Here is a 24,896-nt window from a genome sequence, read left to right as displayed (position 1 = left end):
CCTCAAATTCCCCCTTCCAGATGCTGTTTTTTTACATCTCAATGGACATGGGGCGCCAATTTCCTCTGCCGTGATAATAATGTATCTTGCCCCCCGGGTCCTGACAAACACGCACTCCCTGTCGTGCTTGCAGTGGTTTCAATGGCCTTACTTGTTGCTGTTTCCGATGCAGCGGGGGACTTCGGACCCATGGGTGGAGTGCCACTCTGGCTCTTATCCTTGTTACCGTCGCCTGCCGCTCCGGGAAGAGACAATGCTGCCACAGCATTGATCTGCCGCTTAAGCTCTGCCAGTGCATTCTGCACCGTATGTGTGGTGGCCCAAGGGGCGGTATGTAGTACCGGGGTGGAAGGCCCTCTATCGAAGACAGTAGCTGGGTAGCTGACATTAACACTTGTGCTGTTGCTTCGTGCGCCTGAGAAGTAACCGTTACGGGAAGGGGTGTTAAACCCTGACTTGAGTGATAGCTGGAACAACTGGCTGCGTTGGGGACACTTGCAATTGAGCCTGAGCTGGATGGGGCAATTGAATTGGGGTTGTGGCGAGCCCAGGCTGAGGAGAAGGAAGTGACCCAGAACCAACCTCAGGCCTGTTTGCTGCCAACGCTGCTATTGCCTGCCAGATATCCCCCAATATCGTTGTGAGACCCAGGGCATCTGCTGTCGGTGTAACCCTGACCTCTGACAGAGATGTTGGTAATGTAGGGTTAACTGGAGAGGCGTTACTGGTGAAGTGAGATGAAGCCCCCTCCCGGAGTCCTGATGACAGATGGCGTGAGCGCCGCTACGGATGCTGCCACAGGTGGCAGCGCTTCAGAGGGACCTAAAGTGGGCTGCTGTGCCTAGTTACGGGCCCTACCCACTGAGGTAGCTGGGGACTGTTTCCTAGCCCTTCATTTGACTGGGGGGAAGGCGGAGCGGGAGGGACATGGGAGCGCCTAGGATGATCCCCAGCCGCCTCCTTGTCTGATTCTGAATCCGCACTCTCGGCCCCGCCATCCCCTAACTTTGCTAGGACTAGCCTTAATAAGTGCGATAATTCATGATCCTTACCCTTCCTCTTCTCCACCCTACCTTTGCCTGAAGCCTTGACCAGACTAAACGAGAGACACACTGCAATAAACAATTAACAGTAATCAATTTCAAAAACAATTTAAGAGAAAAAAAAAGTTTTATCACCAGGTAAGGTTTGAACCCTAGACACAAGCAATGTGAAAGCAGTGTTAAACCAAGCAGCTAACCACTAGGCCAAGCACTGTGTTCAAATGTGTATTGTATTCAAATGTACTATAAGGGAGGGCATTGTACCAAAAGCCAGCCCAAACAATCATAACCACAATATCGCAGTAACGCTTAGCCCTTTAAAAATTGCTCTCCCCCCAAATTCCCACACTTACTAATTCCCAGTGCACGTTCCTGGGCCCGGGCCAGGGCCAACGATGGTCGCAATTCGGGTGAATGACCTGCGCTGCCCCGTTAGGTCAAGGAAGGCAGGCTAGCGGCAAGTGTGGGGATAATTAAATTAACCCCCATGCCAGTAGGCCTGTGTGGGATCGGACTAAATAGATGTGGGGGATGGGGTAGGCTCAACCCAGACTCACGGCGTTGGTTGCAGGTGTCCATGTGAGCATGGCGACACAGGTGCCAAGATCAGGAGAATCCAAGTGTGAGCGCCGTTAGAAAGCCCACACGCTAAAAGGATGGATTCAATGAAGTTCTGGGGGGCACACAGCGGTCCGTGCCCCAGCCGCACGCGCCTCATCTGCCAGAAAGGTTGAAGCCTACTCGGGGGGAGGGTGTACTTAAATACCCCCCAGGGATGCGGCACTGGCGAGAAGTAATGCGCCGCCCGTGCACCCCCCAGAATTCTTTCTCTATCCATGCCCAGCGCCTCCCCAATTAGGTGCTCTGTCAAACTCTTGGACTTACCTAGACGTAAGCAACCATCCTATCAGTAACGAGCTGAGCTTTGTAGGGCATGTTCGCCAATTAGGAACATTTTGGAGTCTTAATAATACCAACGTAGGGTAACGAGAATGGTTGTAAGGCGCTTAACGCCACTAAAAGCCTCACCATCCAGGCAGCCTCATACTATTCCAGCACAAGTGTCTGGCCAGTTGAAGAACAAGCTTGACCTGGCTTTGCTCCAATCAATTAGTATGCACAGTGTTCAGGCTTTGTTCACATGGGCAGTTAAAAACCTGTTTATTAATTGATATGAGTGATCCTTTCTTGATTCGCTCTACATTCTGATGGCCATTATTTCACTTTGTCACAACCACTTTCCAAGGTTCCACATCACAACTTGGATATTTAAGTGAGAGCATGGTGATATGCAGTGTGACTGGTATACTATGGTGGCCTTGGGGTGAGTGACTGACCTGTTGAGCCTGAAGAAGTAACAATAAAATAACACCAGGTAATGGATCAACCTCAAATCGTTGGAGAAAGACAGACCTATTTTTTTTTAGTTTTTTATGTCGAGCCTAGCAGCACGCATGCGGTGCTCTCTCAACGTACTGTAAGCTACTTCTGTGGGCTCTAACCATGTCCTTCACTTTCATTTGTTTCTTGGCCTGCCTTTCTTAATTCCCTTGATTTCGTAGATAAATGCTTTAGGTTTGTGCCGCCTTGAGGCTGTTTTGTTACTGCCTCGGAGACTGACCCTGTTACAAGGATTATTGCCTTATCGGCCATTTACCTTAGTGTCTGCACACTACTTTTTAAGGGTGGAGGGCACAAGCGCTCTAGCATGCTGTAATCTCTCTGTGGGCTTTTAACCACGCCCACTGCATGCCCATCAGTTTTGTTGGTTCGTGGACATGCCTTTTAAAAATCGCTAGATTTTATTTGTGAAAGGCATGCATACGTCATGCCTCTTCTGGTGTTTAGCCCTCCCCGAGCTCACTGGCCAATTACTAAAAACACACAAGGTTTCATGTTTTCAGCAGTACAATCTCGCTGCACATTTGCTGATGCATGTAACTGCGAGCGATCTTCTGTTCCCTTTTGTGTGCTTCCTTCACACTCATGGCGTGACACTATAAATCGGTTCGCTTATGTAAAACTGTATTACTTTTCACTTTCATTTTTTGTGCAATAAAAGTCCAGTTAGGACTTTACAATGCTAATAGCTCTTGAGTCAAGCAAATGCCAGACCCATTGCATTGCAAGTGCTTGTTTCTTTTGCCTGTCTGCTTCACGGTCCGTGGCCATATGTTGTTTCTTCCTCTTCCTTGTTTTTGCTCATGCCGCTGTTCCTTTCAAGTGTGTGCATCCAAAAAGCTGGAAGCTGGAGGGAAGTTCTTTTTTTATTTAGTTATTTTTTTGAAGTTTCAGATAGCGCCAACTCAATCATAAGAGTGCTTTACATTACTACCTCTTACATACAAGTTTAGCAGTTGAAAAATATACAAACTGGAGCATTTTAAACAGAACCCCCACCCCCCTCCCCAAATCCTCAACTCTGCTCTCCCAGCACAGCAGGAGAGCCGATACTACAGTATTCTCTGCACTCTGGAAACTTGCCCCATAATGCTTTGCGGGGCATTCCTTTTATAACGCATTTTTGTCCATAACTCAGCCTGGGGTGGTTCTAGGACAATGAGACCACCACCAAAGCATTCAGCACCACACACTCTTTCTGTCTAGATCCTCTCTGGGTCCCCACACGTGGATGGGGGGAGGAGGGGAATAATAACCACCCACCATTCAGTGTCTTTTTAAGCTCTCTCATGGCTGGAACGTTTTACAGCCGGGAGTAGCTTGTGTTTTAAGGACCTTGTTTGTAATAATATTCTAGTAGGCTTGCTAGGCCTGAAAATATGTAATGCAGTAAGTCCTCTAGGGGGAATATATGATTACACTGCATTGCTTTCTGCCATTCTCTTTTCATGTGGTTCTGCCCTCTAGGGCCAACGATATGGGTACATGACCAAGTTGATTCCAAATGCTGTTTTTAGTGTGGTGCCCTCTAGGGGCTGTTCTGGGCATTACAGTCTAATGCCAAGTCTATGAAGGAAGAAACACAAAGTTTATTTCAGATAAAGGTTTTTATTGGGCTTACATGATGATTGTGTATTTTTTATTGATCTCTCTTTACTGCAATTATGACCATGATTCATGCCAGCGTAACATCCTTATTACACTACGTGTTTGAACACTCTTGATATGTTTGGGTGATCCTTTTAGGGGGTCCCCAGTGGTTGCACCGTGTCAGCTATGGTATGTTTCACCTGTCAGTGCAATTGTGGCTTCTGAGTTCTTGCAGCATGAGTATCAGTCCTGCATCAGTCTTGAATGTAGCAAAACAGAAGTGGACTCATGAATTGTCATTTGTTTGACAGAACCAAGACCGTCTGATTAACTGAAATGCCTACTCCGGTCCAGGGATGTCACGTGATTAACAGCAACCAATTGGAAAGCAAGGCTCTCAAACATACTTGCTATAAAATAGTCTAATTCCTTCTGTTTTATAGCACTATTTTATGCTATTTTACGCTGCCTCTCTTCCTGGAATTGAAAACAAATAGTGTGAGCCTCCACAGGGTCATGGAACAGTCCATAGCTGAGTCTACTGAAACTTCCTTTGGGCTTTGGGGATCCTTTCTGCCGAAATGTTGCCAACAAATCGACTGCTTTTTGCGTTATTGGTAATAAATGCTTGAAGTATAAAACATTAGAAGGAAACAATGTTAGGATTAGAATTTGGATCTTTGCAGGTTCCAGGCTCAGCCACCAGACAACACTTTGTCCATAAAGTTGTGAGGAAGTTATTTTTGCCGCCCAGGCTCGTAGGTGGATGTTAAATACTCACTGGAGAAAGATACTTGGCTGCATGGGAGGTAACTAACTACTGCATTTATTAATTTGAGAAGGGCACGTATCCTTCACTTTGACATGGTAGATCTCTCACTGAAACTGTTGGAGAGAACCTAAATGCCTTACAGAGAAATGTATCATGAGTGGAACCTATTTTCACTACTCTGATATAGTAATGAAGTGGTGGCATGTATGTGAACACTACATGTCTCTAAAGAAGTAACCACACCAGTCCTCACCTATATGTCAAAAATATTTGCAGGGCTACTTGATCAAATATTTACTAGTTTGAAATTAATTTAATGCAAAATCCTTTGACCCACTTGGCTAAACAACTAACTGCGATGTAGGGTCTTTGATATAAGGGGGAAACATTTGTTTCCTAAAGGTCAACCAACCAAGACAGAATACTTCCTGTCCACCAGCTGCAACAAACAATCACAAACTCAAGCTTGGGCCTTGAAAGGTTTAACTCCGCAGCTTACACCAAACAGAAAATCACTTGGCTACAGAAAATAACTTTGATTTGCCATTTACACTAAAATCACCAAGAAAACCAAGGCAGCACTGTACCAACTCGCCACTGAAAAAAGTTAAACCTTTCCTCCTGGAAGTTTACTTCAGAACACCGTCCAAGTTTTAGTTCATTCACACCTAGTTGAAGCAACACGTTGCACTAAAGCTTCCCTAACATCACATCTGCTCCAATGAAAGCCATCCTACTGCAAGCACATTCCATTAAAGTCCAATAGCAACTTGGCCATACGACCCCAACCCTGAATCAGTTCGCAATCATTCCAAACTGAGAAATTAACTACTTCTGGAAGACAGAGCTGCGGGAGAAGCGGACATCACCAGATTAGAAACAAAAAGCTGAAAACCAAAGGATGTCCCTTGTCCGTGTATTATCCCAGGAATCTGGAACAATCTACTCATCAACATTAAACTGCCGCAAATCTGCTGAAATTTAGAAAGGACCTGAAGTCTCACCTCTCCAGAAAAAACTACACCTCCTTAGATGATGGGAGTCAACTACTCCTGCCCAGTAGTTTAGCTTCATTGTAAAATGCCCTTGTCCAATAGTATGTTGCACTCAACCAGTGCTTAATTTGAGCCGGTTGTTGTCGGTGGGGCCCCCGGCACTCAATTTTGGGGACTAGCACTTATTTTAATTAATCTGACATTGACTGGAGGAAGAGAGGGGAAAAATAAACAGAAGGAAAAAAAGGAGGAAGAGAAAAATGGAAAAAATGGCACCAGGGGAATAAAACAGGAAACTGCAAGAGAGCGAGAGAGATAAAGGGCCCTGAAATGTCTGGCACTGGATTAAAAAGACATCAAGTGGGTTCAACACTACACAGCCTTGGTATTCAATGCACCAATTTACAATAGGAACCAGCTGTGTCTTCTGAGTGGAGCTTTGGTCACCAGCACTCATTCTTTTACAAATTCGCCGCTGCTCCGAAGCAAGGGCCACACTCTACAAATAGATGTATCTGCAGAGAACACATTTCATCTCGGTTTCTGCAATCACATGGTCCGCTCAACGCATTTTGGGAGTGGCTCCAATCAAATTTGAGTTACAGGAATGTCGTGGCACCTATCTTCACAACTCATCCTTTGTCTCCATATATGTCTTATCAGCATCAACTCTTGCACCCCCATACACACTTACTCCACTCAACTCCCACCATGTCGTAACGTTCTTAGATCACTACATACCCTGCTCTGACACCATGCTCCCTACTCCATTCCCTCTGTTGACCCCGTCTCCAGCTCTCATGACCCCATATCTAAATCGCCTGAACTACAGTCTCACAATATGTTAAATCATAAGAACAGTTTTTTAAATTGTATTTTTTAAGTAAATGAAACAAAAATATGAAACTAAAGTAACAGGTGTTAAGACTAACTAACTTATACAATGTGGTCTTTCATGTGCGTTTTTAATGTTGTCCTACTAGGGAGTGCCAAGCTCAAGGAAAATGTATAATTGGTTCCTCCTTGTGACAGGAAAAACATACTTTTTCAATATTTTAGTATAGATTTTTTTAATTAAAGTAATGGTTTATGCAACTGAGTGTGCTCTTTCCAAGGACGGCATGGAGTTTACATTTTACACTTTTGCATGTAAATAAGTTGTCGAATGTAAGTACAAGATTACAGAGCCTAGAGTGCCTTTTATAGCAATGTAGATACTTCTTGAATGTTCGATGTCCTTGAACAACAGGTTAAAGTCGGACATGTGTCGCAATCATTTTTCTCTGGAATCTCTCTTGCAGTATGAATTTACAAGAGTTTTTTAAATGTGTAAGTCTGTAATTTTTGGGGGAAGAGACAGCAGCAAGCATTTTCTCCTCCTGTTACTGACTCAAACATGGATTCACAGCATAACAGCGCCCAACTCAATTTAACATGCTTGTTAAAATGTTATCTTGAAATAAATATGTATCCACTCTTTCCACTACTTTTCAAAAATCTTGCGAAATGTACACACAGCACCTCTTTCACTACCAGACATCACGTATAATAAATCATTCTAACAAGCTCTTATGTAACCACGTGTCATGCCGCAGTTTCTGGAAGCCACAATGTTGACAGTTGGGAGAAAATGCCCACAAATCGCATTTTTTTTAAAATTGCTTTTACAGTTGTTATTGAGGAAGTCACATGAAGGAAACATGCATGTCAGCAAGAAAGCTCGACTTTCAAAAATCGGTCACAAAGGTTTCAGACAGTAAATAATGAAATAAACTCAGTCACAAGGGGCTACCTTCCGGAAGAAATGGCTACAACAACAGTGGCACTTGGAGCCCTGCCTCTCTCTCCCCATCATAACCACCAGAGGCCGAGAAGGATATTCAACTATATATTAATATATACAATCTGGGTTTGTGTAGTGCCATGTGTAAGTTACATACTTGCTTATCAAGCTCAAGTAATCTATAAAAATGGACAGACTAAATCCAGCGCATGAACAATATTGTGCACATCTAACAATAATTTGGTCGCCAGAAACTTCTAACACATGACCAGTTTCAGTGTTTAAATTCTGAAATGCAGTATCCCACAAATGTTTGTGGGATACTTCCGGTTCTGAATGAGATCAAGCATTGAGTTACTGAATGTCCGGTTCCGAAGGGGATGTCATGTCGAGACATAAAGTTACTGGGCTACAAGTTGAATCCATGGTGCACTTCACAGAAGGTTGGTAGGTTCCAGTTCTACTTAGGTGGAGGGATGCTGGCAACTATCGGAATGTTCAACTAGGTTCAAGAAATGACAAAAGCTTTGACAATGCTTTGGGACCTTTGTGGTCTACAGCCTGCTGAGTGGGCATCAGCTTAAAGAAGACCAGTTTAGTAATGAGTGCCACGTTGTTGTGCTAGGCCTATATAGCCCAGTCTGGCGGTGCCAGAGTGGCCAGTCATACGGGTCAGTGGTTTGGGCCTTTATTGTGTGTTTGTGGTCCTCTTCCATGGTCTAATGAGCCTGTTCTTACTGTTGTTACAGTTGATGCCCATGATAAGACCACAGAGACAGTCAGTAGCAGGCCCAAAGGCACTCGGTCTCCTATACCTTGCAAAACACCTGTGTCTTTACAAGGCAGCCCGATATGCAAATGTGGTCCACTTTTTATCCATCTGATTTGCCACGTTTACTTCGGTCCGACCCTGCCTGCGTGTTGACTGCGCTGCAGCTTTTTCACCTCCAAGCAGAGCACGGCGCGCCGCTGTGCGGATGACGTCAGAGGGCGAGCGCCTGTGAACAGCTGCACACAATGTGTAATTAATGTCCCCCGCAGAGGGGCCGCACCAGCCACGCGCACTCACAGAGGAGGCGCCGAAGGATCAGATGGTTTCTGGTGAATAACACGAGCGCCGCATCCCCAGCAGAGGGACGGCACCCCACCCCGAGCATCGTGGTTAAATGAAGACAGGTTTCCTTAAAAGCTGCAGTATCAAGCGATCCGGCTCTTGGTGAAGTTGCCACCACAGCGCAGTTCCTCCAGAGGGCCCTTACTGTTTTCACCTTATCAAAAAAGTGTTTCTGGAAAGATAAAAACCGACAGTCGATAATTCCCGGTGTGATGCACACTAGGGTGCCATCTTTTTCAGAAAAAAAATACTTGCCTTTGGACGTTTTTCAATTCTAGAAAAGAAATAATCTGCTACTTGAAAAAGGTGTAAGGATTTTAGTATTATTCTGTAACATGATATTTATTCCTCTGTTTGCTTTAATGGGAATTTAAGAATAATTGAGTCTGCACACTAAACTTTTTCAATTGATTTCTTCGTGTGCTAGATTTTTATTCCAAAAGGGGAAACCATATCTGATTTCATTGCCTTTCCCAATTTTTTTAGTGTTAGGCACATAAAAATATAGGATAGGCTGGTAAAATACCAGCCAGGTGGCAATCCTGAAAGCACAGCCTCAATCTCACTCACAAGGAGCTTTCTTGTGGTTTAGATGTATAGCACAAACCTGGTTCTAGAGCAATTAATTATTTACAATAAGGCTGAACTATCGGTGGCATTGCGGGTGGGTGTTTTGATCTTGTATGGCTGTAGTTTTATTTCAGGTGGTCATAACTTCCTTTAAGGTGCGCCTCCTCCGCAATGGCGGAGGAGTGTCCCCCTGTCAGCAGCAGCAGCTGCAGAAGTTTTTAAATAAAAGGCCACGGACTATGACTAGTACGGAGGGGGGGCGTGCATAGCACTCCTCTCACTGCGCATGTATGTTTGGCCAGGCGACTCGGGCCGGCCAAACACACATGCGCACTGTGCTCTCTCCAACCCTGTGCTGTGGTGCGGGTTTGGAGACAGCAGTCAGAGAATCCCACTCTGCGTCGGAGCGCCTTGGCTTGGTGCTCCAGCCAATCCGAACACTGCTGTCATGCTACCAGCGGCATGACAGCAGCGTTCGGATTGGCCGCAGGGCAAGCTGGGAGCCTGTGCCTGCAGGTGCAGTGGAGGCAGAGGAGCGGCGCGGTGGTGGCGACGGGGAATCAGGCAAGTTTTTTTTCTTCTTATTATTTTTCTCCGCCGCCCTGCCCCTTCAACAGCCTTGACATTGTGGCCATCTAGATGTGATATTATTTTTTTAAAACATACATAGAGTGGACTTTGGCCTCACCCACAGGAGTACACTTTCACCTCATGCTTTTGACTGTTTGGTGCTTCATTACACCTTCCAAGAAGTGCTACAGTTGAAATGCCTGAGGGGCTATTTGGTACCTGAAAAGTACACTTGATGATCACACTTTTTGTCATGTTCACTTGTTTATCGTTTATATGCGTTTTATAAAGGAAGAAGCCCTTTTTTGCTTCTTTTTCCCTAGCATTGGCAAACCCAGTACTGCAGTCTGAAATGTGATAAACAGTATTTGTGCATGTAAACAGCGTTTGTGAATGTGTTTACACATGCATTGGCACATTTAATGCCAGACCTATTGGCTTTGCCAACGCCTTTTTCCTTCATGCATGTGTTGGTTTCCAGTAAGGTGAATTCCTGGCTTCTGGTTTGGCATTGACCACTTGAGGTGGATATTTTATTGGCCAGGTATACTGGGGTGCCCTTCTTGGTGGCTTTATAGGTGTTGTAGCAGGTCTTGAAGATGATGCTGGCCTTGAGGGGTAGCCAGTGCGGTCCCTTCTAAGATCTGTTGATTTGGTCAAACTACCTCAGGATTTTGAGGAGACGTGGTGCAACGTGACTGATGCTTATTTTAGGGGGCTAGTTTGGCGTCCGTTACGTCTTTTGAATGAACAATGCCTTCATCTAGCTAGAAGATGGCCAAAGGTTTAATTTATGTTTTGAAGTCCGTTGCCTTCTAAATCTACAAAGTGATGAGGAATAGGTTGACCCACTCAGTAACAACCGAGTATGCACGTTGACTGTAACAAAAAACATCTAACTGGGAGAAGCAAGTACATGGACCAGATGGGCACATTGATCAAACAGCCCAATTATTTTTTTTCTTCAAAGTACAAAAGCAAAGACCAAAAGGTCATTTATAATAGAAGTGCAGTGTAGAAACTTCTGTCAGCTGTCCCCTCTCTGATCCATCTCGATTTGCGCATGGCGTATCAACAGTGGAGTTTAGCCCTGGAGTGCACCAAAGGGTAACTCGCTCAGGAGATTTGACAACATTAATTCTTGGACAAAATGTCATAATGAATTTAGCCTGCTCTCGCAGTCAGTTATTCGTAAAGCTGGGAATAACGTGTTCCTTTTGAAACCTACTGGCTCCCTCTCCCTCCATACTTAGATACGTGGATCGCTTCACTAAAGGCACAGTCAGCAATTTGGAGGCATCAAAAAAAGTAAGTCTTCTCCAACCCCTTTGGAGGAGGAGGGGGGTCTACTTACTTCACGGATGAAATCTGTGCACAATCTTCTTAAAGAGGGCTATTTTGTAGGAATCAAAAACATAACCTTCTCAAAACTAGGGTGGAAAAGGAAGGCTGGTTGTGGTTAGCGGGAGCATTTGCACAATGAGACAGATTCTATGCTTAAAGTCCAGGTCTGACGCTGTTGCCTATCAAGGAAAAAACAAAGGTAGTTGACCCTCATTACATCGCCTCTCATATGGAACGTGGCGGGGATCCATAGACTATCTCCAGTGTTGAAATTCATTTTCTTTTCACGGTTGTGATACTATATGCATCTAGGAAAGTTAGACTAAGAAGAGAAAACGTAGCTGTTTATATTTCTTCAAAGACTGTCAATCAAGGTTTCACAGAAAGGTTGAATATGACTTAAGCCATTGGCAAACTTCACTTGGAGTAGCAGCATTCTGCTCTTTCACAAGAGTGTATATGCACACACAATTATTGGATTTGCCAGAGCTTGTTTTGTTTTGCACTGCAGATAGTATTTTATTACTGTTATCGGCGCTCAAGTGCAACCGTCAAACCTATTGATTTTGCCAATGTTTGTTGCACGCTGGAGTGGTCGCTTTTGCACCTGCACTAGACACATACAGCCTCTGTCTTTGTTTAGCTGGGCAGATCGTATAGCCAGTTATTGCACATGCTCTTTATTTGATAAGTGTAAGCCAAGGGTATACCTGCTTCTTTTGGTGAAAACGGACGTTTTTTCAGAAGGGTGGAAAACCAGTAAAGTGTGGAGAACTTTAGTAGCGCAACTGAACTGCTGTTGAAACTGTCTACATTGTAATTCCTGCTCTTGAAGAATAGAGTGAAACATGAGTTGTTTTATTGTACCATCCTTTGTACATGCACATGGTGTGGGCAGCTGCCCATTTAATCAAATGTAGATGAGCTGAGCCATCATAGAGCAGGAGGTCGTTCAGTGTGGCTGCATATGCTGAATCCAAGCTAGGTTTCAGGACAAGCACTATGCAAATTAACCTTTTGCTGCCTGAGTGATGAATCCGCATTAGTGAAAATACCAAGGTTGCGCATGTCTTGTGAGAGATTTTTCAGTGTAGGGTCTGGCACTGCTGACTGGAGATGTAGTTCTACTAGAAGGTATCAGCCCGCCTGATAAGACAATGATTCAACTTTCCTGTCCATGAGAAAGTTATGTCTCTCTTGGCCAAGGGAGCCATAGAGACGGTTCCTGTGCCAGAAGTAGGCTGTGGTTGCTATTACCGCTACTTTCCTGTCCTGCCCATTTATGATAGCCAAAAAATCATCTGAGTGTTGTCAGTGTGTATTTAAACTAGACACTAGCACAGTGGATCATTTGACGAGGGACCTAAATTAGATGATGTGAATTACAAATATTGACCCCTGTGGGAAAACCTAAATGAATCTCTTATGTTCTGACCTGAAAAGATAAGGCTGTTTTTGGGAATGGCCCTTTTTGCAGGGTTATACCCAAACTTTTTTCCTTCTTCCTCCTATTTTTTCAGGTCTGTTTTTGCTGGTTTATTGTCTCCGCGTACATTACCACTGCTAATCCGTGCTAAACTGCAAGTGCTCACTATAGAAATTGTACTGTTGATTGGTTTATCCATGATTCGCATATTTGATTTACTGGTAAATTCCTAGTAAAGTGCACTAGAGGTGCTCAGGGCCTGTAAATCAAATGCTACTAGTGGGCCTGCCGTACTGGTTGTGCCACCCACATTAGTAGCCCTGTAAACATGGCTCATGTCTGTGTGTGCAGTTTTAAACTCCCAATTCGACTTGGCAAGTGTACCAACTTGCCAGGCCTAAACCTTCCCTTTTACTACATGTAAGGCACCCCTAAGGTAGGCCCTAGGTAGCCCCATAGGCAGGGTACGGTGTATGTTTAAGGTAGGACATATACTAGTGTGTTTGATATGCCCTAACAGTGAAATATTGCCAAATTCGGTTTTCACTGTGTAAGGCCCATCTCTCTCATAGGTTAACATGGGGACTGCCTTTAAATATCCTTAAAGCGCAGATTCCCTTTGAGAGCACATAAAAATGTGGAGTTTACGGTCTCTAAAGTCACAAATTTAAAAATACATCTTTTAGTGAAGTTGGTTTTTAAATTGTCTGTTTGAAAATGCCACTTTTAGAAAGTAGGCATTTTCTTGCTTATACCGTTCTGTGACTCTGCCTGTTTGTGGATTGTCTGTCTGGGTCAGTTTGACAGCTGGGCTGTTTTGCACCCCTCTAGACAGTGACACAAAAGGGGGCGGGGGTGTAGCCTGCATATCCTGATGAGCCATCTGAGCTAGAGAGGTGGAAGGAGTGGTTGTTCACACCTGAAAGGACTGTGCCTGCCCTCACACAATGCAGTCTCCGACCGCCTGGTGTGCGTCTGGGGCCTGGCCTGGACAAGGAAGCATCTTGCAAACACTTGAGACTTTGCCAACTTCAAAGGCAGAACACTGTATGAGAAGACCCAAAACCCCAGACTTTTAGAATCTTTCTGGAATTAAGAGGAACCTCTGCCCAGGAGAAGAGCTGAAGGAGGAGTACTGTCCCTTTGCTGTGCTGCTTTGCTGCTTTGCTGGACTGGCCTGCAGTTGCTGCTTCTGCCTGAAAAGAGTGCAAAGGGTGAACTTTGCTGTGTGTCCTCCTTGTAAAAAATTCTCCAGGGGCTTGGAGTAGAGCTTCCCTCCTGTTGGACGTCTCAGGGACACCAAAGAATTCAGTTTCCTCGACCTGCAGCATTGGGAACTGTGTGTTTTGTGGTGTTCAAGAGGAGAAGCCACTGCAACGCCGGCAACGATGCCGCTGGCCTGCACCGTGACCTGCCGATGCCACACGGAGTCGCAATTCCCTGCTTCGCACTGTCACTCTGGTCTCCCTGACGCCGTCATCGGACGACTTCACTGAGCTGCTGCTTGCACAGCGAACTGTGGGACCCGCACTCCTGCATCGCCTGGTCACACCGCAGCCTGGGCATCCCCGACGACGCTCCTGCTGACACCGGTGCCACTGCCTGCACCGTGGCCTGGGGACCCCTCGTTAGGTACCCGAAGCACCGCCCCGCCCTGCACCGCAGCCCCAGTCCACTGACACCGGCACCATCGACTCCTGTGTCGTCACCAGGCATCCTGCCTGCACCATGGCCTGTGGACACCGCTCGTGAGGATCACGAAGCACCATCCTGAGCTGTTGGTTTTGCTGATCACGACGCGTGATAGCCCCAGGTGGAGCTATTGACCTCAAGGAACTGCATTTTTGAGTAAATCTTGCAGAATTCATATTTTTATTACTATATGCTGGATTTTTATCGTATTTGGTCTAGCTTTATATAGATAAATATTGGTTCTTTTTCTAAAACTGGTGTGGTGTCCTTTTGTAGTGTTTTCACTTATTACTGGGTGTTATGTGCAAATGCTTTACACATTGCTTCTGAGATAATCCTGACTGCTCGTGCCAAGCTACCAAGGGGGTGAGCAGGGGTTATCTGAGTGAGTATCTCCCTTATCCTGACTCGAGTGAGGGTCCTTACTTGGACAGGGTGCAAACCAACTGCCAACTTAGAGACCCCATTTCTAACAGCTGTGTACTGAATCCTAATGTTCAGGACTGATTTCAGCCACTTCATAATAGTAATGGACAGATTGAGAAGTTGATGGTGTCAGAATTGGCAGAAAGATCTAATAAAACCAGTGCTCGAATGCCCACACCATCCTCTAGTCTCCTCAGATCATCAAGCACAAAGCAACCACCATTTTAGCACTGTGTCCTGGGGGGAAAAAAAGCTTGAAAGTAATCTAACAGTCTGTTGCCCTTTGCAAAACCTTGGAATTGTTGAAAGGCCAATAATCCAAAGAGGGAAGTCAGGACATTGGTCAGAAATTGTTAGGATTGTCTTGTTTTATTATTGGTTTCTTAAAATATTGCCCTGATGGTTGCTGACTTTCAGGAGTTAAGAATCAGCTACTGGCTTGAAGAATTATTAAACCGGTGAAGGAGCTCGTGAACCACATTTAGTGGATTTGGTAGGATGTGGCATCGTGGCTAGAGCTGCTAACTGTGGAACTGTGGAGCCAGGTTTGAGTCCCGGTGTCTGCTCAATGTCCTGTGATTGTGGGCAATTGACCATATTTCCATGTGCCTAAAGAAACAAAAAACACATATGACCTTGTGTAATGTAACTAGTGCACATGTAAAGTGCTCCAATAGAAAAAAAAATGAAAAACACAAGAAAAAATACATATGTTAATAATCGGTACACTAACAATGCTTACTACATCCACACAAGCTTTGTTCAATATCCCTTAATCAGGCTTTCATCAGATTCCATTAAGCACTTGCCACTGAATAGCACCATAATTGCACCATAATTCCAGTTTGATACTCCTCAAATGGTCAACTTTATTTGGCACCCTTACGTCCTAATGCACACATAGTCAGAAAGGCAGCTCAAATAATCACACTTTTGTGCACCACACTAGCATTCATCATGGAACTAATCTGAGAAATCTAGCACCTCTTCAGGCATACAAGGTCCCACCATAATTATCTAGCTGATAGAAACTTCTAGCTGCAGATTCCTTATCCTTGAGTTCTCCCCAGGCGTCAGACCGGATCGGGAAGATTTTCATGAGCAATGTGCCGTTAAGTGGAGTTGATTGGCTCAGTGTCTGTTGGCATCGTCTGCTCACCAGCCAGGCGCGCAGACGTCAGTTCTTTTTTTTTTTCCACCCAACCTAAGCTCTGATCTGAGGAGAGCTATTACTGAGTCAATTTTTCACTAATTGTCAAGTATTTAGTTATACTCCTGGTGCATAGAGGGGTGTCTTCCAGGAAGCCAGGATTCAAGCCCTGTGGGTCCTGTCATTGGACGATGTTCATGACGCATCCACACCTTGTGTGTTTTTGGTGTCTGGAGCGAAACCACAACCCAAAGCTGTGATCCGACTGCTGAGCCATGTATCCAAAGGCTTTGAGGGAGTGATCCCTGAAGCTGATGGCGGCCCGGCGCTTGACTCTGCGCAAGTTGAGATCCCAGTCGAGAGGAAGGTCACAGGATCAGTTGCGGAGTCGTAAGTCGTCATCATCCCACTCCAAGTCCTCCAGACGATCGGGCAAGTCGAGGCACAAGAAACAAATCCTCGAAGTCAGAGCGCTCTTCAGCTTATCCTCGTCTGTCAACCGATGAGACGAGGGAGCAACAACACTCCAGGCCTTGCTTTGCAGAACCTGCGCCTAGGCCGACTCCACGCCTCCCTGAGTTTCCAGGAGCCGTACCAACCCCTGCCCAACTCCGAGAGATCTGTAAGACCCTTTGCCTCATTTTTGGGCAGCACAACCCTGCTGGAGCACCTTCAGGCCCTGTGGAGTGGCGGGGGCCCCTTAGGGTTCTGAACTGGCGGCTTTGGTGCCAAGGGGCTCCCAGGGGTCCAGTCTTGGATCCGGGTCAGTCGTGCCACCCCCGACATTCCCCGTTGCCGGTCCCAATGCCGATGCTCCCAGCACCGTCGGCCCCGTTGTAATCACCGACTCCCGACATGGAACTGGATGGGTGTCGTACGATGTTGAGTCTGGCTCCGGCACAAGCTTTGCTTCCTCATTCAGATCCTGAGCCCTTTACCTATGGACTAGGCTTCAGTGATGAATGGGAGGAGTCTCTGCAGCCTTTAGAATACCAGCCCCATGAAGAAATGGACTGGCGTGAAAAAATGGGTGAGGCCAGAGAACTGGACACTTCTCCAGATACAGGCATACTTTCTCCCCCTTCCGTGGCTACGCAGGAGGCAGCGTCTTATATTGTGGTAGTGAGGAGGTGGCTGAGTTCCTGGGGCTTCAACTGCCCTCAGTGGCTGTCAGGACTAATCTCTTGATGGAGGTGCTGCAACCGGAAGCTTCCACCACAGAACCCCTGCTCCCATTAAATTATGCCCTCACTGACTTTGTAATGGGTATCTAGTCCAAACCCAGCACAGGAACTCCTGTTAAGAGGACGACTGCTTGCTGCCTTCGCCCTGCACCTGGGGACCGAAGTTTCTTTACACAGCACCCCACTCTTGAGAGCTTGGTAGTCAGAGTCTCTCCCATTGTGCGTGCTCCCTTGTGCTCCCTCGGATAGGGAATCCAAAAGGTTAAACTCACTTGAGAAGATGTTTCATGTCTCCAGCCTTGCATTGCAGTCTGTGAACACTGCATGTCTTTTGGGTCGTTATTGCCACACCCTGTGGGATATGGCCGCGCAAGTGCTACCACAGGTCCCGGAGGAGGCCCGGGCTGTACTCTCTCAGGCTGTTGCTGGCAGGAGAGATTCGGCAAATTTCATAATTCTTTGTGGACTGGACACGACTGACTTGCTACACAGAGAGGTTTCTTCGACAGTGGTCCTGAGGCACAACTCCTGTCTGAGGTTGTATGGCTTTTTATGGGATGTCCAAGCTTTTTTGATGGATAGGACCTTTGATGGCACCCGCCTCTTCTAGTCAGTCCAATGGCTTTACCCCCGGCAGCACCCTCTAAACCTTCCTAGTCTGACTCACCCCCATCATGGGATGGTTTGGGGCAGGATTTGCCATCACCTGTGCTGCTGGCAATCCAATAGGTCGGACAGGTGGGTTTTGCAGATAGCCTGAAGGGGCTACTCCCTCCCTTTCAAGACTACCCCTCCATCCATACCACCATCCTATGCTCGAATGATGGAGAATATTTGTCTCTTGTACATGAGGAAATTATGACTCTCTTGGCTAAAGGAGCCATAGAAAAGGTTTCTGTGCTAGAAGTGGGATGTGGTTGCTATTACCACTACTTTCCGGTTCACAAAAAGAAGAAGGGTCTGTCCTAGACCTTTTGGTCCCTCAATCTCTTGCTCAAGAAGGAGTACAGAATGCTCACTTTGGCTCAGGTTCTGTCTTCCCTGGCCCCAGGAGATTGGATTTTAGTGTTGGAGTTGCAGGACGCTTATTTTCTTATCCTCACCCTGCCTGCCCACAGATGTTACCAGTGGTTCACTGTAGGCCATGAGCACTTTCAGTTCACTGTGCTCCCCTTTGACCTTAGCAGCACTCCTAGGGTGTTCACCAAGGTGATGGTGGTGGTTTCAGCTTATCTGCGGAGATCAGATGTTTCAGTCTACCCCTATCTCAGTGACTGGCTGGTGAAGAAAGCCTCTCCCGCAGCTGTCATCTCCCACCTCCAGAGTTTGACAGACTTCATGCATTTGCAGGGGTTCACTATAAATGTGCCAAAGTCACACCTGACTCCCTCTCAGGCGCTCCCTTTCATCGGAGTTGGTCTGGACACCAGTGCTGTTTCGGGCCTATCCTCCCGAGTGTCGAGTCCAGGATATTCAGGCTATGATACCGATGTTTCAGCCTCTGCCCAGGATTTCAGTGACTGACTCTTGGGCCTCATGGCCTCCTGCATCCTAGTAGTGAAGCATGCATGATGGCATATGCGGCTCTGCAGTTGGACCTGAAATTCTAGTGGGCACAGCATCAGGGGATCCAGATCTTGGAGGGAACTGTGAAAGATCTGCAGTGGAGATTAACAAACTGCGATTGGGTCGGAGGCAGATCCTGTTCCCTTCCCCAAACAGATCTGACAGTAGTGGCAGATGTCATTCCTGTGGTGGGGTGTCCATTTGTTGGAGGTGGAAATCAGAGGCATCTTTGTTTCTGGCGGAAACAGGCCTCCATATCAACTTGTTGTAGTTCTGTGCGATCTGGCTGGCATTGAAAGCCTTTACTCCCTCTGTCAAGCGAAAGATGGTGCAGGTGTTCACGGACAACACCACCGCCATGCTGCACTGTGCAAGCAGCATGGGGTTGGGCCAGGGACCCTTTGACAAGAGGCTCTGCGCCCTCTTGACAAAGGGTCTGGAATTGCAGGGCATATCCCGAGTGATTCAGCATCTGGCGGGCTCTCTGAACGTCAAAGCGGATGCACTCGGGTAAAAAATGCCTAGCGGATCACGAATGGCATCTCCGGAGGTTGCACAAGGGCTCTTTCAGCAGTAGGTAAAGCCTTGGTTAGAGCCGTTTGCCTCCACAGAGAATGCGCAATGTCCGCAGTTTTGCCTATTGGAGTTTTCAAGGCAGCAATTGCTCGGAGACGCTTTACGTCTCGAGTTGAGTTCAGGCCTGCTGTACGTCTTTCTGCCTTACCCAGATTTCTCAAGAAAATCAGGAAAGACCGGACCCTAGTAATCCTTGTGGCTCCAGACTGGGCACGGAGAGTCTGGTGTCCAGAGCTGTTGAGTATGTCCCTCGATCTTTCGATCAGACTGCCCCTTCGCGAAGATCTTCTGTGCAGCAGCAAGGGAGGGTTCTGCACCTGTCCATGCTCTGCTTTCTTGTGTGGAGATTAAGTGGCGAGAGCTACTAGATTTTGACCTTGCTTCCAAAGTTTGTAATGTCATCTTGGCAGCCATGCGTACCTCCACCAAAACGGTATACGCCTGTCATTCAAAGAAATTTCTGGCATGATACACAGAGAAGTCTGTTAATACCCTTTCTTGCCCTTCTCTCTGAGGTGCTGCTATTTATCCTTTCCCTTGACCAACAGGGTTCTGTCCTGGGCACTCTTAAGGTATATTCATCTGCTATTTCTGTGGTCTTGAGGCTGCCTGATAAAACTTCTTTGTTTAACCCCCTGTTGTACATAGGTTCCTCAAAGCTCTTACACATCTTTTTTCTCAAGCCTCATTCATTATGCCCCAGTGGGTGGGCTCTGATTTCGGGTTTGACCTTTCTGATAGCCCTTCCTTTCAAGCCTCTCCACAGTTGTCCACTCAAACTTCTCACGTTGAAAACTTTGTGGTGATCACATCTGCCCGCAGGGTGAGTGAGCTGCAGGCATTGTCATCTAAGCTGTTTTACCTTTCTATCTATCCTCACAAAGTGGTGCTCACATTAGGGCCTCTTTTCTGCCAAAAGTGACCACGCCCTTTCATGTAGGCCAATCCATCACCTTGCCTACTAATTATGCACCCCACATCCTTCTAAGGAAGAGGGGAGACTCCACCGCCTGGACCCAAAAAGAGCGTTGGTGTTTTACCTTGATTGTACAAAAGAGTTTTGGGTGGAGTAGGGTATGTGGGTGCAGAGAAAGGTCTGGCAGTGTAGAAGTGGACCATCTCCAGGTGGGTCATACTCTGCATAAGATCTGCTATGCACTGGCCAAAAAGCAACCCCCTGAGGGTTTGTGTGCTCATTCTATCCGAGCTAAAGCTGTGACCACTGAGTTAGCACATGGAGTTCCAGTACTTGACATGTCAGGCGGCAACTTGGGCATCTCTGTACACATTGACCAAATACTTGTGCCTGAACAGACAGGTCTACGGGGAGTGGCACTCTGCCTATTCAGTTCTGCAGGACTTTTTAGTTTAAACTTGGTTCGCAGACCCACCTCCGGGGAAGATATTGCTTTGGTATCTATGCAAAGGTAAGGAATCTGCAGCTTAGAAGTCTCTATCAGATGGAAAAGTTACTTACCTTTGGTAACGGTTATCTGGTAGAGCCTATATCTATATGCAGTTTCCTTAGCGACCCACCCATGTCCCTGTTCCTAGATAGGATCTGCGATGTCCTATCTGGTGAAGACACTGGGCACTGAGCAGATCGACACCACCTAACGAAACGCAGGGGTACTGCTTGGAAAATCTTGATCCAGTCTGACGCCTGGGAAGAGTTCAGAGGTAAGTAATCTTCATCTAGATATAGTCTCTACCAGATAACGTGTTATTGAAAGTAAGTAATTTTTCCACCTAGGTTGTGAAGCATAAATAAAGAACAATTTACTCTTGCTGAGCAAAAGACACCTGATCACCCCGTGCAGAATAACAGAATCACAATCACCCACCAACGTAGGTGGACTCTATAAACTTCTCCCATGATTGAACACCATAAACGTTCACACTTAACTACACAAGCACTTGTAAACTAAACGTTAAACACACTCTACTACTCTTATCGAATACCAATCACAGTGCATTGATGACTTCCTAGTTGTAAATGACCAGGTACTGCTTTGCTACATAAGTGGCTGTTAGCGCGTAAAAATGCAATTACCAACATGTCATAATAAATAATAGCTTGTTACTTACAGGACTCTGATGGACCTCAGCACTATGCAGGAACGATATTGTCCTTCAAAAATTGACTAATCTGTGTTGAACTCCCCTGCAATCCCCTTTGCACAGAGCATCAAACAAATGTTCTGGAATGTTGAGTTCATTCTCATTGCTGCTGTGGCTTATCTTGTCTTTGCTTCCATTTTGTTTTTCTTGCCTTTTTTCTTCTCAGTGATGGAAGAAATTTCCCTTTTCGATCTCACCTACTAGACAGTGCAAGATGTTTGGTTGCGAAAGACACACTGTTTGCATACCAAGAATTTTGAAGTGGTTTACAACCCACCTGTTGCTTACCATTGTTTGCTTTTATGGTCATTCTCATTTTCTTGCTTCTTATTTGAAGGCTTGTGTTTGTCCCTCCCTTGGAGCACAGCCTCTTTACCATACCCCTCGTGTGCTTCTCTCCCCTGCTCCCCATTACTCTCTCCCATCTGCGTTTCTCCCACCATCCCATGTGCTGCTTGCCAGCTCCTCCTCCTTCAAAAAACGCTTCCATGCTAGTTACGTTTATTTTATTTTTTAACTTAACCATCTGTCTTGGGCTAGTAAATAAAAACAAATTTAGTCAAATGCTGCACAGCGTTGTAAAAAAAAAAAGAAATACTTAGCATCATTAAACAGCATTGGCAAAACCATTAAATCCAAAAGGCATGAAGTATTTGCTTTGTCAGTGCTTACTGATAATACTGTTCTAAAAGTGATTTAAGATTTGTTGTTTGAAAGAAATTTAAAGTATATTTAAGAAATTACTGTTCTGGCATTTAAGTGCAATATTCCCAGGTATTTCTTGAAATTTTTATCTCTCTTGTGCTCAATAGGCCATTTTTTCTATAGTGAGTAGTGTGCCTCTTTCTTGAATGCATTCTCATATTGTCTTATGGCAATGACTTCTCAGAATAAGAGAGCTGGTATCTCTTCCTTTGCACATGCAGCTGATCTTACTTCTGCAGTGGCTTGAGTCTTTTTAATTCATGAGCATCTGGTCCCTCTCAAGTCATGTTTGCTAATTTCTGCTTACCACATCCTATGACTCCTCCATGCCTGGGCAGGTCCATAGCAAATGCTTATCCTCTCCCCTTTTGGAATCTCCAGCATTTATCTTCGAGCAGATTGGCTTTGCTCAAGATGATTGCCACCCAAGAGAGTCTGCATCAGAATTTGGGCTGGATTTAGATGTCGGCAGATGGAATACCCTGTCACAAATGTGACGGATATCCAGTTCGCCATATTACCATTCTCATAGGATAAAATGGAATCGTAAGACAGCGGGCAGAATATCTGTCACAGTATTCCTGTCAGCTGACTTCTAAATCAGGCCCTTTGTGTTGCATCAACACAAACTGCATATTACGTTTCACTATGGCAATTTTAATCAGGTCAATGGACTGCTACAGGGGGTGAGACTAATTTTACCAGATCTTTGCCCAATCTAACCTTCGCATTTTGAACTGTTGCATTGTTCCTGTACTGGGTTCATTCCTTCACCCTTATCCGAGAGAAAGAAATGTACTAATTTGCCTGTCGGTGTGACATCTTCACATTCTAATCCATTAGAGCTACGTAGAATTGAGCAATACATATTCATTTTTTACACAGTCCTGTAACTCGAGGGCATCAAAGACATCAATAAACGTTGTTGCAATCCTAACAGATGCATTTTAATCTATCTACTGAGAGTGTGACCTATATGGGAGCATACTTTCGAAAATTCCATTGCATGGTTACTGGGGTGACATGCTTTTCTGATTTCCACTGAAAAATGTTAAACCAAATTTGTTTCTAATAGAGGTCCAAGGTAGGGGTTTATAAAAGTGTAGTATTGTACTTCTGTCAATTCCATAAGATCATCTGAAAAGCTTCTCTAAATGCATCCAATTATTAAATTTAAAGTGGGGTAAAAAAAAAAGTCGGCAGAATATTTTAATGAAAAATAACACAAATTGAATCTTTCCTGGAGAAGGTTGCACGTACGTGAATGAATTTCATTGGTGACATTATGAATTAAAAAAAGTTCATGAAATTGCAAAACTGTATTTCATTTAGTTCTGGTACTGAAATTATAATTTCCACACACCTACCTCCACGGGCTTCAGGATTCCAGTTGAATATTGGTAAGGTTTGATTGTGACGTGAAAGGGTCTCGAGCTTCCCAGTTTCACAGCATTGCGACCTTACATCGAGGATTTAGGAGTTATTATCATGTTAAACCTTTAGCCAGGGCATTGCAGTGATGGATGAATGAACTTCCTAAATGACGAATCTCAAAATTAGAAAGTGTAAAAGTAAAAGTCGGAAGCTGCAGATTGTCCTTACTTTTTTAACTACTAATCCTCTCAGTGCTCTGCACCTTTGGTGCGCTTCTCAAAGCTTTCAACACCACAGGCCCCGTAATTTACCCTAATTTATCTCTTAAACAATATATGTTCTGTATGACTGAACTGCATCTGCTCTCTCACTAACGGAATTCTCTGTAACTCTGCCCTGGTCTATGCAGTTCTTTGTACCAGTTTGCTTGCCGATACGCATCAATTAAGTGGTTTCATATTGTTTTTATTAAGTTACAGGAATCGTGTTACATTCTGCCCTGTATTTGACTCCCTTTAGGTTTTACCTGTATGTGCACTTGCTTCATTCAGTGCAAGCAGTTTGCATTCTATAGTTGACTTTGAGTAGGCAACCTTCACCATTGGCTTCTTTTAATCCGAAACCTTCAAGGGTTGTCTTGCGACACAGCCAGTCCAAAGACTGGATCAGTGCACATGTGTTTATTAGTCTCACCTTTTTTCTGTTGGCTAATTGGGTGTGTCCTATCCCCTGCCATTGAAATGCATGAGGGGCTGTTTTATATCTTAAATCGTTTATCGAGTAGCCCAGTAGCACTGGGGAGCAAAGGCTATCATAAACATCTAAAAAATGAATGCCACAAAAAATAAAACACTCAATTTTTTCTGTAACATCCATTTTTCACATGCTTTCAACCTGCGCCTTAGGGCAATAGGTATGACATTTGTGCGATGCATGCTTGTCCGATCCACATGCTGTAGAAAAGCTTAACCTATTGGCTTTGAAAATGCTTATTTATTTTGCAAGATACATTACAGTGCCTTGTAATCTTAATGAATGTGTATTATTTTGCAAAGCCTGATTTTGTTCTACTAGAAAAAGACTTTCTTTAGAAACAAATGTGTTTTTTTTGTTTTTTTGTTTTTTTTTTTGCTTCAAAGAGACGTCTTTTTCTTAAAACACTGTATCGGCTTAGTTTTCTATTCAGTTTATATCGACATTACTAGATGAGGTGAACGTTCCTGTTTGCTTTGTCCCTCTCTGCTGTGAACATTGTTGGTGATGGTTGTCGCGGGGCAGGTAGGGGCCAGATTGTACGGACCAAATTCAAGGTCTCTGATGTCACTGATTAGCCCTCATGCAGAGTAAAAGTGGCCGCACTCAACTTTGAGTTATTTGGATGTCCCTCAAGTTGGCGGTGCCTCTTCGGAGCGTCCACTGATACTAGGCGGTTAAACGACCCCGAGGTTTGGGTTAGGTTATATTTTTCTGAAGAAAAAAAACAGCTTTATCTGC

The 24,896-nt window shown here is 45.2% G+C and overlaps 1 protein-coding gene across 1 annotated transcript in view; it reads left to right on the top strand.

Moving 5' to 3' along the window:
• Window positions 1-24,896, top strand: part of GNAI2 (G protein subunit alpha i2) — a 389,314-nt gene that overhangs the window by 111,440 nt on the left and 252,978 nt on the right. The window lies entirely within an intron of this gene.

The sequence above is a fragment of the Pleurodeles waltl genome, chromosome 9, assembly GCF_031143425.1.
Source record: "Pleurodeles waltl isolate 20211129_DDA chromosome 9, aPleWal1.hap1.20221129, whole genome shotgun sequence".
NCBI classification, from domain to species: Eukaryota; Metazoa; Chordata; class Amphibia; order Caudata; family Salamandridae; genus Pleurodeles; species Pleurodeles waltl.
The sequence above is the reverse complement of the archived record's forward strand: the minus strand, read 5'-3'. Positions and strand labels throughout refer to the sequence as shown.